General features: G+C 43.8%; 1 long non-coding RNA gene across 1 annotated transcript in view; it reads left to right on the forward strand.

Moving 5' to 3' along the window:
* The first annotated feature begins 234 nt into the window (after positions 1-234).
* Positions 235-17,146, forward strand: part of LOC307220738 — a 28,663-nt gene continuing 11,751 nt past the window's right edge. Inside the window, exon 1 of the long non-coding RNA XR_013841068.1 lies at positions 235-744. This is a non-coding gene — a long non-coding RNA (uncharacterized lncRNA). The remainder of the gene's footprint in view (positions 745-17,146) is intronic.

Genomic DNA, 17,146 nt, shown 5'->3' on the forward strand with positions numbered 1-17,146 from the left:
CTTTCTAGCTGTCAGGATGAGTAAGTATGCAGGCTGAATACTATCATTCAGCTTGAATGGAGAAATAGCTACCACTCGTGAAATCTGACAGAATAAATATACTTTCAAACAAGATATGTCAGATTCCTATTAATCTTTTGGCTTAGATCCCATTGCAATTGATCTTAAATGGGGTCACACTGACGAGCAACTAACACTGTGGTGTTTTCCTTTCCTTCGCTGAGTCTAGGCAGCTGTACGAGACAGTGGCTGCCCGTCGATCGGTGCAGGCGTTCCTCCGCTTTCTTCGCACTTGCCTGCGCATTTGTGTGTCTTTCAACGTCTAATTACAAGGATGAACCCCAAAGACAGCTTATTGTTGGGGCTTCAACGCTAATCCAATGAAAAAGCGGCACAACCTCTTCAAGGCAATGACAGCATCTGCCCTTCCCCAGCTACCTTTCAAAGCAGTCAGTTTGTGAGCAGCCTCGAAGCCAAGTGAGAAAAATAGCAAACACATTCAGCCTCATTCCTCCGGGTACAAACTGTGCTCAAAAGAACTCGGAGTTTCAGAGCTGCCCAGAATGTCAGCACATCACTTCCTGCTTGATCTAAGCTGGACTGACCCTAGGCAGAGTTTGATAGCATACTGATCCGTTGTTTCCCCATGATCAAGAGAGGAGCTCGTCTCGCCCACTCGGACCACATAGACATTTCCATCTGCACCGATGTCAAAGCATCTCATCCACATCAGAAAGCATCCAGGTCTGGCTCACTTCCTTTCTGGTATTTACATAGTACGGTGGAGGGGGGGAGGAGAGACTGAATTGAAGCCCTTGCAGTCCTTTTGGCTCCCCCCTCCCTTGTGTTTGCTTAAGTGTTGGCATCTTGTTTATGCAGCAGAGGCTTGAGAAACTCCCAAGATGGAGAGATAGAGAGAAGGGTTTTTTGCCAAAGTTTGGTTTTTATGGATTTCTGGGCGAAATGTGTGCAGGTCTAAGCCAGGTCCTTGGCATCCAGGTGGCCACCTGGGCATTTCCAAAACAGAAGAGGGCACATATTTTCATTAAAATTGCAATATATATATGAATATGGCAATGTGCCAATATAGAAATCATGACTGTGAAATGAAAATGCCGCACATCTTTCCACAGTGTGGATGACTGTGACCAGGTGACCTGTGTCAATCTTGCTGTCCAGGTGTTTTCGAGACAACTTCAAGGCCCTTGCCGCGCGCTCTCTCTCTTCTTGGGGTTCTTTGCCTTTGAACTGGGCTTGGACCAGTCAACCTTGTAAAAGCAGAGGATGCTCTCAAACAGAGGGCTGGCAGCCCTTTTAACAGAAGATAGCCCTCTGTAAAATAGGACAGGGGACCACCCTATTTAAATGCCAGGCTTCACTTCCAGGCAGACTGGTTACCTTCAGCCGAAACAATGGGGATACGAATTAGAGAGCTCACTGGTGGTAAAGAATCAAAACATCAAAAATCTGAGACTCTTGTAGATCCCTGAAGAAATGAGCGAGCTTACTACTATGTTTGTCTAGGGAAGGCTAAGTGGAGAGAACAAAACCAGTCATGTACTAGGGGACATCATTTCAGTTTTAGGTAAAGAGGGACAAAGAGCTTTTTGTGGTTTCACTGCAAAGTCTGAAAGCCAACTCTTGGCTACTGAATTGCCTATCCCCTAGTTAAGAGCATTCATTTTAGTTATTTCATTGTTTATATCACATATACATCCCCGCCACCCCAGCTTTTATGAAAGAGGTTCATGCCTTTAGCACACAGGTTTGGCAAATGTTCCTCTCAAAAATAACAAAAAGGAGGCTTCCCAGAGGCATCTGGAAAAATGTCGGACTAAATAGGCCTTTGGTCTGATCACACGGGGTTCTTATGTGGCAAAATCTCAAAATGGTGCTCAAATATTGAAACATCATTGTAGAGTATAATATGTATGTTGCAAGGTTGTTGCTGTTTTTAAGCCTTCTTTTTTGTGTTTGTCAAGAGCTGTGCTCAAATTTTTCTGAATACCCTTTTTGAGATAGGAGGAATATGAGGTTTTTCTTCTCCTTGCCCCAGAAAAGAAGGCAACCTCGCAGAATCTCCACTGTTTTTTGTAGCGTCCATCATTTCCACACACACACACCATGCCCTGGAATGATGGTAGGTCCAGGGCATTGTGGAGGACACAGCTGCTGCTGCTGCTGCTGCTGCTGCTGCTGCTGCTGCTTCTTTTACTGGCAGCAGAAAAAACAGAAAAGAACATAGGAGCATAGAAACAGTGAAAAACAAAGCTGGCAGCATGGTTCAGGGGAGAACTTGGGCAGCCATTTGTGGATGTGTGCTATGAATCTTTCCCAAGTATTATGTCCACATAGTTTAACCACAAGATGTTAGGCAAAGCCTTTCAACTTCCTTTCCCTTTCAATATGTCAATATTGTGTGGCACACATATCCCTACATTAGCCTATATTCTGGAATTACAATATGTTTTTCTGTAAACACCATGCAAGAGTGTCATTTTCTACAAGTGCTTCCAAATGGGGACTTAATATTGTTAAACAGGTCACTGAGATATCACAAATGGCCCAGTGGCAGGAAATTTCAATTCACATTTCCCCTGGAAAGTAAGTTACTCCTTTATTTTATTTCACATCCTGTGCCTTTGATCCCAGAAAAGACAGCTAGGACAACTAAAGATATGTGTCAGGGAACTGCCATCAGAGCCAGAGGAGGAGGGAGGGCTCCAGAGGGATGCCGGAGAGCGTCCCAGGAGGGAGAGAGGCAGCCCATCTGCGGGGGAAGGAAATCAGCGTAGCACCAGTGGAGAAGGGGGGCAGATGGGCGAATCGGTGAGGAGGCTCCATGACTCCTCGCCGGAGACCAGCGGGGAGAGCACGGGTCCTTCACTGCCCACACCCTCCCTGCGCAGAAGACTTCCGCACAGGGAGAGTAGGCGGAGACTTGGCGTCAAAGAACTTCTTTGCTGGAAGAAGTTCAAGAAACGTCCACTGACAGATTCTGCCAGCGATTGAGACAGCCACGGATGAGTGGCTGTTCAGACAGAAAGGGTTCACCCAGGTGACTCAGCCAGGTGTGGCGACGACTTACGCACGAGCAACCCCTAGAACCATTACAATATGCCTCTGTCAATTGCTTCTGTACATTCAAAACAGTCCAAGTGGAACTGCTACTACTGGTTCCTTCTGGGCCAGTTTGGCAATGTCTGAAAGTCTTCAATCACCTACTGAACAAATAATCTTTCCCGCATTAAGACAGAGTGGGGGGAAATAGACACGTCCTTTCTTTAGTAGGGTGTACAGTGATGCATCCTATTTCCTCCTCTTTGCAGTCTCCCAGGAGTTTGTTCAGGTAATGATTTGTAAGGCTCATCACAACCTGTAATTCTCCATCACTCCAGCCACTTTTCATCTTGTACGACATCAATACCAGGCACACTGTGTACGGCACTTAATGGACTGATGGTGGGAAATAGGTGGCCTGAATTACGTTAGTCATCCTAGGGCTTGTCAATCAGAAGGGAACTTGAATGAAAGAACATGGTGTGCTAGAGTCAAGGCAGCAGAATAGAGACGACTGACGTCTGCACCCACATCTCGGGCCATCTGCAGGGAAATGCAAAGCTCGAAGCCTTTCATGAAGAACTTCAGAACCAAGATGTTCATAGAATCATAGAATCATAGAGTTGGAAGAGACCACAAGGGCCATCGAGTCCAACCCCCTGCCAAGCAGGAAACACCATCAGAGCACTCCTGACATATGGTTGTCAAGCCTCTGCTTAAAGACCTCCAAAGAAGGAGACTCCACCACACTCCTTGGCAGCAAATTCCACTGTCGAACAGCTCTTACTGTCAGGAAGTTCTTCCTAATGTTTAGGTGGAATCTTCTTTCTTGTAGTTTGGAACCATTGCTCCATGTCCGCTTCTCTGGAGCAGATGTTTTTCTCAAGTAAGTTGAATGTTCCATTTCTTTGAAGGAAAATCAAAACGTTAAACTCCCATTTGGTTGCAACAGGTAGAAGCTCAAATGTTTAAGAGATAGACTTTACACAAGTTGATGTAGAAGTAAATAGCACCGAGTTCTATGAGGCTGTTTGTTGAGGAAGTGTGGAGCAGCTACATAGGAAGGGCTGTAGCATTCAGCTTTGTGCTCAGAAAGTCCCAGGCTCAATCCCAGGCATCTTCAAGAAGGACTGGGAATGTCAGGAATCCTGGAGAGCCACTGCTACTCAGTGTAGATGGATAAAGAGCCACACAAACCATTGGTGAGACTCAGTATGAGATAACTTCCTATGTACATGGGCAGTTTCCAGCTAGCATGATGGAGGATGTCTGGTGGAAAAAACATTGTCTCACCAGCATACCTCCATCTTTGCTGCCAGACTGGCACCTACATCACATCCTGAAGCCCCTCAATTGGATTTACAATAAGTATAGGACCGCACCGAAATTGTAGGGCCAGAAAATTTCAGAAAACAAAGACTAGGTATTTCTCTCTTTAAACTGGCTACCATACTAAGGGTTCACTGCAAAAAGCTCTATAACATATTCGAATTATGCAAGTGTGCAGAAATCAAGACTGCTGATTTTTCTTTTACCTTGCAGGAAAAATTATGACTCCTAATGGAGTAATTTGGGGTTGGTACATGACACTTGCTTAGTAAGCTGTATTTGGCCTTAGAAGTGAAGGTAAACCAATCAGAAGATCCTATTCCATCGAGCAGCTATGAAATTACATCTCCACATTGTCAACAAAAATCTCCCAGCAAACCAAAAAGGGAAAAAAGAAGAAGCTGTTTGTGGTTTTTCCCTTTCCAAGTTGCATAGACACCATAATTTTTAAGCATAGTTGCAATTTTTATAGTTTTCTTTATATATAACAAACACAGTTTGTGGCAGCTTGTATGTGATAGTCAGAGAAACCTCCCATTTTATTTTTGGAAAAGACAAGCGCATTACGTGAGAAAACGTTGTCCTTCTAGAGAAATTATGCATAGGAAAAATTCTAAAATACTCTGATGGATTGTAGCCCCTTTCTTAGAAGTAGGCATTGCTGCCACCTTTTTCATACCTTAAGGCACGTGGCTTTTGAACTTTTCAAACTGACATGCTGTGCCAGATCATCAGAGTTGAGCAGCTCCATTTTCTGAGGGGTCCACAGGCAAAATGCATTCTGTGGCACCCTCCCTGAGCGGGTCCACCTTCTCCTCGCCCACTAACACAGCTATCCATTCTGAGCAGCAATCACTTGAGTGCCAACAGAGCCAGCGGCAAAAGTGGACAAAGCAATGGACATAACGCTTAACTGTAAGTTATACTCAAGCTACACAAAGGGCAGTGGTTTTGACCTACACCAACCCACCCACATGTCTGCACCCTGCCAAGTGAGAGGCATTAGCACAGTTCAAGGATGCTGTCCTGAACCCCTGGCCTACCTGGCAGCAAGTCAGTACGCCAAGTCCAAAGTTCTAAGTCTGAGGGTCGAGCCACACAAGCAAAGTCCAAAGGTCAGGAAACGAGGCAAAGTCCAGCAGTCAGGATACAGTCCAGAGTCAAACCCAAAGCACAGTCCCGTGGAGGTCCAAGAGCATCCAAGCTGAGGTCCACCAACATGGGCAGTTGAGCAGACACAGCATCTCAGCTCTGCTTCCCTTTTGCACTTTGCTTGCTGATTGCTGCATCTGGGCTTGATGAGGCATGTGGCCTTCACCTGTTCTGAGCCCGTTCCAGCTGAGGAATCACACACCTCCTTCCAGAGCTAGTGAGCCCCACCTGGCCAACTAGGGAGTTGGGCTGTGGATCTTTGCCTGACTCAGCCTCCTAGAGTGCAGCTCCCGCTGCTCCCTACAGCTCAGAGCCCACTGTATTCATGGAGACAGTGGCCCCTCTGATTCCCCTTGTGTGTACTCCCTTCCCCATACCCTGCTTGCCCCGGTGTGTCCCAGTCCCGGCTACACCACTCGCCAGGATACTTTCCCTCCTCTAATTCCTCCCCATCGTCCTGCCAGTTCATGGCAGACACATTTCCAGCCAGGCAGAAGTGCTTGAGGGGAGCAGGGTGGTGGAGACAGGGTGTGCCCTGGGAAATAGTCCTGAGGCCCAAATAGAGGCCTGGTGAGCTGCATTCAACCCCTTGGCTCTGATGTTCCCAACCTCTGGCTTATCTAAACATGGCTTCCCACAAACCCGATTCAATCAGCACCATATTGCTGAATCAAGAGCATGGGAACTGGGCATGAGGGAAACCATTCCTGCGGATTGTGCAGCCCATGCCAGCCACACCGCAGTCTCCAAATCAGGAATTAGTGTCTGCTGATAACTGAGACTATGTGGGAGGAATGCAAGATTTTTAATGTCCTCAAGCCCTACGATGAGCGCAAATTTAAAATTAATAAGCATTTATCAGCCATTAAGCTTTCAGAAAACAAGCTCTTCCTTTGACTTCCTCACAGTGGGATTTTTCTTACAAAACAACTGCAAAACATCACACTCCGTAAAAGCTTTCACAATTCCTCTGCTGATTACACACAGTTCAAAATCCCTCGCAGTGTCAAAACTAAAATGTTACACCTACTGTCCTCAATAAACTTTTTTTAAAAAAGATCTTGTTTTTAAAGCTTCACTTGCTTTGCCAGATATACTCATTCCAGATAACAGGAAACATACGGGCATTTTTAAGAGGGCCGAAAAGGCAAGGCACCTTCTCACCCAAGGTAATCTGAAAAGGCAAGCCACATTTTAAATGGAAGAGCAGCTGATGATTTGAATAAACCTTCTCTAACAATTTCAAAAAGTGTTTTCTACTTTACCTATAATTGTCAATCCTTAGGCCCAGAATTATTAAACTGCAGTTAAAATGTGCAGACAAAAGCTTTCAATTTGTTTTTCTAGTAATTACATAAGCCACCGAAAATGTCACATTCCCCCACCCTGGCTTTTTCAAACATTTTATTGTAGAAATAATAGGATGAGAAATAGGATGAGAAAGAAATGAAAGCCAAGTCCTAGGGAAGAGGAAGAGGGATTTTGGTTAAGTTGCTTTGTCTGTTTTTCTTTCCATGATGTCAGGCCCTGGAGGCAAAAAAACCTCTCAGACAATACATTTAAGAGAAGAAAAGGTGGGGATGGCTTGAAAAGAGCCATTTGTTTCAGACTGAGCAAGGACCAAATAAAGGCAAAATCACTACAGGTCAGATCTGCAAAGCCCTCTGGAATAAAATTGTTTAAAAAGAGTGAGAGAAAAGACACATTTATTTCTTGTAGACATTTCTCCATTAAATTTAACCAACTTCATGCTATGTCCATTAACCGGAAGATAGTAAAACCAAATAAAACTTATTCCCAACAGAAAGGGAAACATCTCCTGGCCCCTTGATGGAACTTGGTGCTAGCTGCTGCTTACTGGAACAATCTCGCTATCCCCCAAAGGCAGAACACATCCCTGAAAATATTTGACATGACACCTGAGCTGAAAAACAAGAAATAATGGTCACTCCTAAGAAAAAACATATAACAATTCCACTCTCTAAAGAACCACCAGACTATTGTGAACCAGGGAAGAAATGTCCCAAGTCAGAAAGAACTGAAGCTTTAGCTCAAGATGCCAGGCGAAAGCTATCTGATAATGCATAGTTTTAGGAAGGGTCTCTTCAGTTCTCATAATGTAAGGGAAAGAAAGTACTATCATCTTACCCTAAGGACGTATTATTTGCATCACAGACTTAGCCTAGTTTAATAGTGATTCTCTTTACACAAATCCCAGCACTATCATGGAAGAGGCTTCGAGGACACATCAACCAGCAGGCTAAACAAAAACTTTGCTTCTCTCCAACAATGGACCAAAGTAGACACAGAGGGTGTGGGGGAAGGAGATATTGGTTTGGGGTTTTGTTTTGTTTTTGGTTCCTGTTTTTATCATCTATTTTGTATTTTACATAGTATTTTTAGGTTGCTAACTGCCCTCAGATCTGTGGATAAAGGATGGTATACAAATTTAATAAATAAAGAATAATAAAGGTAAAGGTAAAGTACCCCTGCCCGTCAGGGCCAGTCGTGACCGACTCTAGGGTTGCGCGCTCATCTCGCTCAAGAGGCCGGGAGCCGGCGCCGTCCGAAGACACTTCCGGGTCACATGGCCAGCATGACGAAGCTGCAGCTGGCGAGCCAGCACCAGCGCCGCACACAGAAACGCCATTTACCTTCCCGCTAGAAAGTGGTCCCTATTTATCTACTTGCACTTAGGGGTGCTTTTGAACTGCTAGGTGGGCAGGAGCTGGGACCGAACGACGGGAGCTCACCCCGTCGCGGGGATTCGAACCGCCAACCTTACGATCAGCAAGTCCTAGGCACTGAGGTTTTACCCACAGCGCCACCCAAATATAAATCCAGTGCCACCTAGTGACTAAACTGTATAACAGCATTATCCAGACAGGACTATAGTTCTGAGTGTGGTCCCGGAGATCTCTTACAGACTGTTCAGCACCCTAAATAAACTATAGTTTCTGGAATGGTTGTGAAAAGGCCATGAAAGTTAAAGGGCTATAAAATGGATATAAGCCTGTAGACTAGATTTCTCAATCAATTCTTTATTAGGCATAGCAACCACACATTATAAAACAAACACCGTATACAGATTGTGGAAAATACAAATTCGGCATAACAATTTGCATAAATAATACAGTCTAATACTAGATATGCCCTTTGTTATATTTCATGAGAAGATTTTTCCCCCTTCAGAATATCCAAAATATCCCCTCGCAGAGCAACAATTTTCAGAATTCTCTGGGAAGAGAGGTCAACCATTAAACCACTCTGAGAATGGTAGCTTCAGGAAAGGAATAGGGGTCTCTTAACAACTCTTCTCACCCTTAATGAACTATAGTCCTGAGGAGTTATGGGAGAAGCCATGGCTGTTGAAAGTGGTATGATACTGCTTCAAATGTATAGTGCTGATGGGGCCCAGAGGTTGCTGTACTACAACTGCCATAAGCCCCAGGCAGCAAGGGTAATGGTGAGGGATGATGGGAATTGTAGTCCAACAAACATATTGAGGGCTATAGGGCTCTCTTAGGCCACACAAGAAAAACAGATGACTATGGCTTGGAATCAGCAGGGGTCTCCAGATGTAATCTCGCCTCACTTTTAAGTAAAGGGACCATAGCTCTGTCACAGCACATGCTTTGGATTCAGAAGGTCAAAGGTTCAATACCTGGCATCTCCAGTTTTTAAAAAGGGTCATGCTGCAGGTGATGGGAAAGACCTCGGTCTGAGATCAGGGAAAGCTGTTGCCAGTCAGAATAGCCAGCATTGGCCTAGAGGGAGAAATAGCTCTGATCTCCTGTAAGACAGCTTCCACTGGTCCAATTAAGGAACCGTACTGGCTCACAGGGTCAAACTAAGCAATGTTCAGGAGCCATGTTAAAAGGCTCCTGGTGGGCTTTCGTTTTCCCTCTGCTGGTTTTTAAACTGAAAAGCAGTATATCAGAGACTGCACGCAGGAGCAAAAACCAAAACAAAACAAAAAAGTGGGATGGAAGATCTTCTTAATTATTGCACTTCACACCATTTTCACACAGCAGCACCCCCAAGCTACTTTCCCAGCCATGAGGGGCTGGGACAGATTATGGGACTTGTCTTCTGGTAAAAGAAAAGCAGGTAGAGGGTAGGAAACAAATATCAAGTGAGGGAAAGGGTTAAGCCACACACACACACACACACACACACACACACACACACATTCCTCTGCTGAATATTCTTCCAGCCGCCTGCATATTAGCTGGTATGGGCCCAAGAACTTTGCTTATCTCAAAAAGTCCAGGCAACAATTACCCACACTCATGCAGACTTTAATATAATGTTAGAAATAGATAGGGAGGCTGTTGCCCAGTGGGAAAGGTTTTAAAGGAGTGCATTTGGGAATAAGACTTTTCCTGTATTTATGGATAAGATATAAGCATTGATCAAGCATCCCTTGGACTCTCTGCTTTGTTTCCTTTTTGAGTTGAAAGCAAGATGGTTGATGAGAAGACCTATATCATGTGTGGAATGAGATAAAATATTAAAAGAATTCCCAATCAGCCACATAGAATTGTTCGACATTCACAAGTCTATTTGAATATGTGGTTTCTTCTCCCAGTCTTCCATTATGTGGCAACAATCCATCAGAATCATAGTGTCTGTTTTTCAAGTATAGCCAGGCCCAGTATAAAAGCAGCCCTATAAACATAGCTTGCATTTTACTTTATTTTTGCATTATGCAGCCCAATAAATTATTGCATTTCTCTCTCTCTTTGGCCCCTTGAGAAGTCATTTGCTCCCCTATCCCTCATCCCACTCTCCATACAAGAGTGGTCAGTGGCGTAGCGTGGGGGGTGCAGGGGGGGCCAGCCGCACCGGGCGCAACATTTGGGGGGGCGCGCTCGCACTCGCAGCTCTCTGCCCCTACCTGGCTCACTCACTCTCTCTCACTGCAGTGCTGGCTGTGCGAATCCGATCCGAGCTGCCGGGTCGCCGCCCACTCTCTCTCTCTCTCTCTCTCTCTCTCTCTCTCTCTCTCTCTATATATATATATATGAATAGAAGCTGGCATATGCTGTCCAGCCCAATATGTATGCCTGTTCCATGCTTTGAAACTGCACAATTTGACATTTGCAAACTCCAGGATCTCTGGTGATATTGCAATTGATAGGGCACAGCTCCCAGAACATATTCAGTTTGGCAGGTCCTGAAAGTTAAACCTCAGGTTTTACTGCAGTGCTACAAGGGATACCTTGACTGACAGAATCCCCAGCTGCTCCTTCTGCAGTCAGGGCAGCGCTTCAGCGCAAACATAGTTATTCAACAAGGAACCAAAGAACTAAAAGCTAGTAAATATATCCATCTATAAGGCACAGACAGATGAAATCTGATTGCAGAAAAGCAGCCACAACAGAATCACTTTGCATGCTGCCTCAATGGGAAGGAGAGGGAAGAGGCTGCACAAAAAAATTGGTGTTTCTCACTCCCCAACTCTCACCATTTCTACAACATATGCAAAGCTATTATTCGGGCCGCAGCTCAGTGTAACAGTACCAGTGGCACATGGTGAAATTTTTCATAGGGGAGCAGTTAGGGCCAGAATTGCCTCCTTTTAGCCACCCTACTAAAATCTAAGCTGTGTACACACATAGCCTTTGAAATGCACAGGGATCATTTTTTTCACAATGCACTTTTGTGCATAGCCATTCTACACACCTTCCTGCAATAAAGCCATCTAAACTGGCAGCTACTGTCTGCATTGTCTGCACACACAGGTGGGCATGTAATCCAACCAGTACACAGTGGTGTTCTCTATTCCTCTCCCATCAATTAGTATTCCTACAGACATACAGAGATAGAAATAGATAAATGATAGATAGATAGATAAGATAGATAGATGATAGATAGATAGATAGATAGATAGATAGATAGATAGATAGATGATAGATGATGATTGATAGATAGAAAGATGACAGATGATAGATAGATGATGATAGATAGATAGATAGATAGATAGATAGATGATAGAGATAGAGATAGAGATAGAGATAGAGATAGAGATAGATAGAGATGATAGATGATAGATAGATAAATGATAGATAGATAGATGATAGATGATAGATGACAGATGATAGATAGATGATAGATAGATAGATAGATAGATGATAGATAGATAGATAGATAGATAGATAGATAGATGATAGATAGATGATAGATAGATTGATGATAGAGATATATTTGTGGGATAATGACACCATGAGGTTGATATCTTCTCAATACCTGAGCCGAAATCCACCTACATCTGGAATCAATAAAGTTGTGGCCATTTTCAATCCAGATCATTCTCTGCTTGAGTTTATTTCATCACTCCTTACTTTAGCCACTGCCTAGGGGTGGGTGGAGTTGTAACTTGGACCACAACTTTTGTACAGCACCTGCATCCAGCACTGAATGAACATTATCGCACCATGTGTGCACAACCTGATTTATCTGGGGCATGAATGATGGACACTTGGCTTGAGCATTGTGGAACCTGCAACTACTGAAACTAGCTGTGTTTTAAATTTGGAAAAACAACTTCTAAACTGAAGTCAGATTATATAAGGTATTTCAGATTTACAGAATATCTTGTTTCTGGGGTGACGACCTTAATAAAGTTTTGACTTTTGGCCTTCCACATCTGAAACTTCAATTCCATTTTTTTAACAGCTGTGACATCTGTTTAAACATGTGCCTCGAGGGTCAAATAAAATGTAATCGTAAGCCCTGGTGCCATTGTAAAAATCATCATTATCATCTTGGTTCAAAATGTCTGAGCCAAAATTTCAAACATTGGTACTGTTGTTGTCCTGACTTTTTCTGAGGAAGTTTCTATCAGTGTTTAATTCTTAGCATCCTATAATAAAACTAGAATATTTATTAGTGGCATGTGCCCTGAGTGTCTCTTTTCAAATATCCCTCCTTGCCTTGCCTGCCCCAGGATACAGCAAGGAAACACCAAAACAGAGTTTCACAAAGTCAACATGGAAGAGTCACAGTTCATTATATTCAGAACCAGAAGGTCTAGTCTGTTTCCCACATTACATGGTAGGAAATGTTCGTATGCCATACTGTGTGTCATAATACCCAGAACAAAACAGGAGAAAGGGGTGAACTGCAAGAATAAGAATAACCTGAAATGGGTTGATGGACCAGTCATATTTATTCAAGAGAGATTGATTCAGAATACTAAGGAATGTTGGCATGGATGGGTTTTAGAATATCTTCAGATGTGGACTGTAGACCCTGATTAGCATAACTGCATTCACCATTCAGCTTTTGCTCTTGTTTGTTGTATATTCACAACATTATAATGTGCTTTTGGGGAACTTTTGTGAAAATATAACACCATTGGTTATTGCTATTTCATGGTTGGTTTTGCCATTGCGGGTCCTTTTTTTGCCTTCTGTTCTCCATCTTAGAGGGAGTAATGGCCAAACTTGACTCCCTTCTATACCCAGCATGCTTTTCCATGTTGCCATCATACTTTGACACTTCTAGGGAATATTGTGCACATGCACCAAAAAAGAAGGGAGAAATACTTAAACTCTTATAGACATAGTTCAGCTGTAGAGCCCATGCTTAGCATGCAGGAGATCCCAGGTTCAGTCCTGGGCATTGCCACTTAAAAGGATTAGGAAGTTGGTAATGTGAAGGGGGAAAAAATCTAGCCTTCCTATAGTTAGCATGGATCAAGTCCTACCACTATCATTACCTTACTACCCCTAGCCAGGCATTCAATCTACTTGAATCAAAAGAAATATATGAGACAGAGTAGAGGTGTGCTGCCAATCCCTACACCTTCTGCCATGTTGCCTGGAGGGCAAAATCAAGGCTCTAAATTGGACAAGGGGTCTCCAATAATAGAGAAGACTCCCTACTTTACACCTTTGTCCTCAAACTCATTGAGGGCTCTAAAGGATAGATATGTACTGCAGGAAGGGATGTGACTTGCTAGCCTGCCCCTGCTCCCACTCACCTATTTACTTTAATGAAAGTAAAAGGAACACCCAAATACAGCTGTTATGTGGCTATTAACTATCACTTAGTCTGAACTATTCTGAGCTTGCAAGAGAACCCTAAGTGCAAGCATAGCTGGCTTATCTGCTGCCAAGGTGCTTTAACTGCAGACACACACACACCATATATTTAAAGTACTTCCCGCAAAGAATTCTGAGAGCTGTATTTTACCACTTGCAAAGCTGCAATTCCCAGCGCCCTCAACAAACTACAGTTCCCAGGATTTTGGGGGGGAAGTCATGTGCTTTTTTCTGGGGGTACGCATACCCCCTGAACATTTTGTGAATCTAAGTTCGACCTCATTGAGGGGCAGTATTTCAGTATGAGTAGGAAAATGAGAGTACCCCTAAACATTTTTTTAGGGGGGGGAGCACTATTTAAATCTATGGCGTGTGTGCAGCCAGAGGATTTGTGGGGGCTCTCGCTCACTTTCCAGTTTTCACTTGCCTACATTGCAATAGATTGCATGAAGGTGCCATTTATGAGTCTGGACCAGGGAATAGTTAGTAATGAGATGCTTGCCTTGGCAGTGGTTAGTTGCATCCTTCTTCCTATAGACTTTATTGGGTTTCCAGCACCCTCTTCAAAAAGAGCAAAATCCCCGGCTTCCAACGTTAATGTCACTACTAGTCATCTGTAACCTTGTAAAACATGGTACAGAAAAAAACATTGTCTGTTTCTTCCTGATTTCAATCATTCCCTCCCTCCTTTCCTACACACACACATACACACACACCCTTTCCTGGCTTTTAACTTTCTCCTTTGAAATGTTCTCACAGGGTAATGCAGCTTGTTAACTGGCTGCCAGTCTGATTTTTCACAAGTTTGCCACGTTGCAGTGACAGAACCGTAGCGAGACCCAGATGCTGCAGAGTAAATAAATAGCACATCTGGGATTTGGAAGTGGGCTGGCTCCATATTATGGAAAAAGCCGATGCAGGGACATATCCAAAGAACACACAGCTGGAAACCATTAATGTTGGAAGAAGAAAGGGAGAAGGGGGCAGAGGACTGGAATGGGGGGGGATTACTGGCGGTCGCAAGCCTGAGAGCTGTGAGCGTCAATAGAAACTCCATTTATACAGCCGCTGAATTTACTGCATTCCTGAGAAGCGAATGGTGGTTTATAATAACTGACCTCAAGTAACACAAATACGGATCAGGCAGGGGTGGGAAAGCTGGCTGGGAGGCTGAAAACATTTGGAGGGAAATGGTGAGAGGATCCTGATGGCCGTGGATTTTGTAGCAGCAGGAATCACCCCTCCGAAACTTGCTTTGAAGAGAGGCACAGCCATTTCCTAAGCCTAGAGTGCCACATGCAGATTCAAGCCTGTGCAGACTGAGACAAAATGCACAGTTCATCATTCATAACAGGAGAGGCATGTGTGTGATTCAGTGATGACTGCCAAGTGGGTTGTGGTGGGTTGTAGAGACTTCTAGGTTACTTTTGTTGTGAGTGGTGAGAGACAGGATATGGGGGAACTGGAACAGAGGAGAGGAAACTAAGACCCAGATGAAATTTCTCAGAATTTTCAGACAATGTTTGGCTGAGTATGCAGACCCAATGAATGAAGAGAAGCAATGAAAGAGAGGAGAAATGGGCAGGGACAAGGAGGGAAGCAAGAGCCCAGGCAGGAGATGTGTGGTAAAATAGAAGCGCCAGAGGCTGGGCTCCACTGTACCAATTTACAGGGGTTCTGTATGCTGGTTACACATAATTCTTCTGTCTGAGCCTTAAGGGTTTCTGCACCAGCTCATAAATGATTAGGCTATCAGAACTAGTGATGGATGAATCATTTCTCTTTTGTCCGGTTCTTGGTTCAGTTCTCCACATTTCCACATCAATTTGCAATTTTTAAAAAAGTTCTCATGAAAATACATCAGCTTTTTAGTGTGAATTTCTCCTAATTGACACATTTTTGCAAAGCAATTTCCCCTAATATATTGCATATTTGGAAGTTATGGCCACAAATATGTGCATTTTTGTGCACACTACTAGGCTGAAGAGCTCCATTGCAAAATTCAGAGAATTTGGAAAAATGGTTGTGTTTTGGTTTGCCAATTGTCCACAAAGTGCAAATTTGGTAGGTTCACCTTTAAATGTGAACTGAATCTAATCTGATATGGCAAATGGAGATCTTATCATCCTTGCATGATCTGCTGAAATTATATTTTACCCTACGGTATAGATCAACCCCATCCTCTTTAGCAACTGGGTTGAACTAAATACAGATGGACAGAAAACGTATGGAGAGAAAACTCAATTCCACAGCAACCTTTAATTCGGATTCCATTTGCAGTCCACTTCTGCTGTGCTGTGGCTCATAATAAAAAACATTCATTCTGCAACCTACCGTAGCCTAGGAATTTGTTACCTGAACCCTATTCAGACAACCTGTGTCCATGGATCACTCTTCGTAATTCATCTCTCTCTCTTTCTTATGAAGGCTTTTGTTAGCACAGACCTCCTGAGCAGCCCCTTCAGTCATTGCTCCTCATAGTCCATTCTCTTTGCCAATGTACTAACAGGTGGTTGAAAAGATTCCAAGAATGGGGTCAGCTGAGGCCTCTGACAATAGCTTCACAGTTTCCTTCTCAGGAGTGTGCTCTAGCAGACTTCCTGGCTGATGGAGAACATGCTTGATATTTTACAGTCTTTCTCACATAATCCTTTAAGTTGCAAAAACTGGCTGCACGTCAGGCTTGATGGTTGGAGAGTCAGTACCTAGAAAGCACAGAGGAGCTGTTTAGCTTTCAGAAGGACCACACCAAACTAACAGAACAACTGTGCAAAAAAATAAAATAAAATAATCTATGCTTCCCCCCAACAACCTTTCGGCTAAAGAAACTGGTTCTGAACCAGTAAAGCTGTCTTATAATGAGTCAGATCACTGATGGAGCCAGTCAAAGGAACACAGGAAGCTATTTTATACAGAGTCAGACCACTGGTGCATCTCATTCAGTATTGTCTACACAAGGAGTAGGGAACTGGATCCAGCCAGTGGGTCAGAGCCTTATCTCCCCTGCTCCCCTGTCCGTGGGCCAGATTTGGCTGTTGGGTGGGGTTCACCCTACTTTTAATCACCAGGTGTCACAATGATGTCAAGTGACATGGTGCTTTGAAGTCCCAACAATCAGCTGATCATAGGGACTCCAAATTGCCACCCTGGGGCTTGCAAAGAGACTGGTGTGGTGCTTTGAAGCCCCAAAGGTCAGCTGATTATCAGGACTTTAAAGTGCAGCACAAGGCTATTTTCAAAGGGAGTTGCAAACAGCCTTGCACTGCACTTTGAAGTCCCACTAATAGGAGCCAAGTATGCAGTGCTTCTGAAGTCCCTTTCTGCCCTGCATTGTTGTTGTTGTTGTTGTTGTTGTTGTTGTTGTTGTTGTTGTTCAATCCTTCATTCAAAGATCCCAGGGCAGTTCACAACAGAAAAATGCAAAATGAGAAAACATAATATTTTGTATTTCTTTCTACGTGCCTATGCATCAGGTGATTGGCAGGTAAGCATGGCTTAGCCAAAATGGCTTGGCAGAACAAATAAGGATGCCTGGCAGGTTTGGACTGAATGAG

This window comes from Podarcis cretensis, assembly GCF_951804945.1.
Source record: "Podarcis cretensis genome assembly, chromosome: 7".
NCBI classification, from domain to species: domain Eukaryota; kingdom Metazoa; phylum Chordata; class Lepidosauria; order Squamata; family Lacertidae; genus Podarcis; species Podarcis cretensis.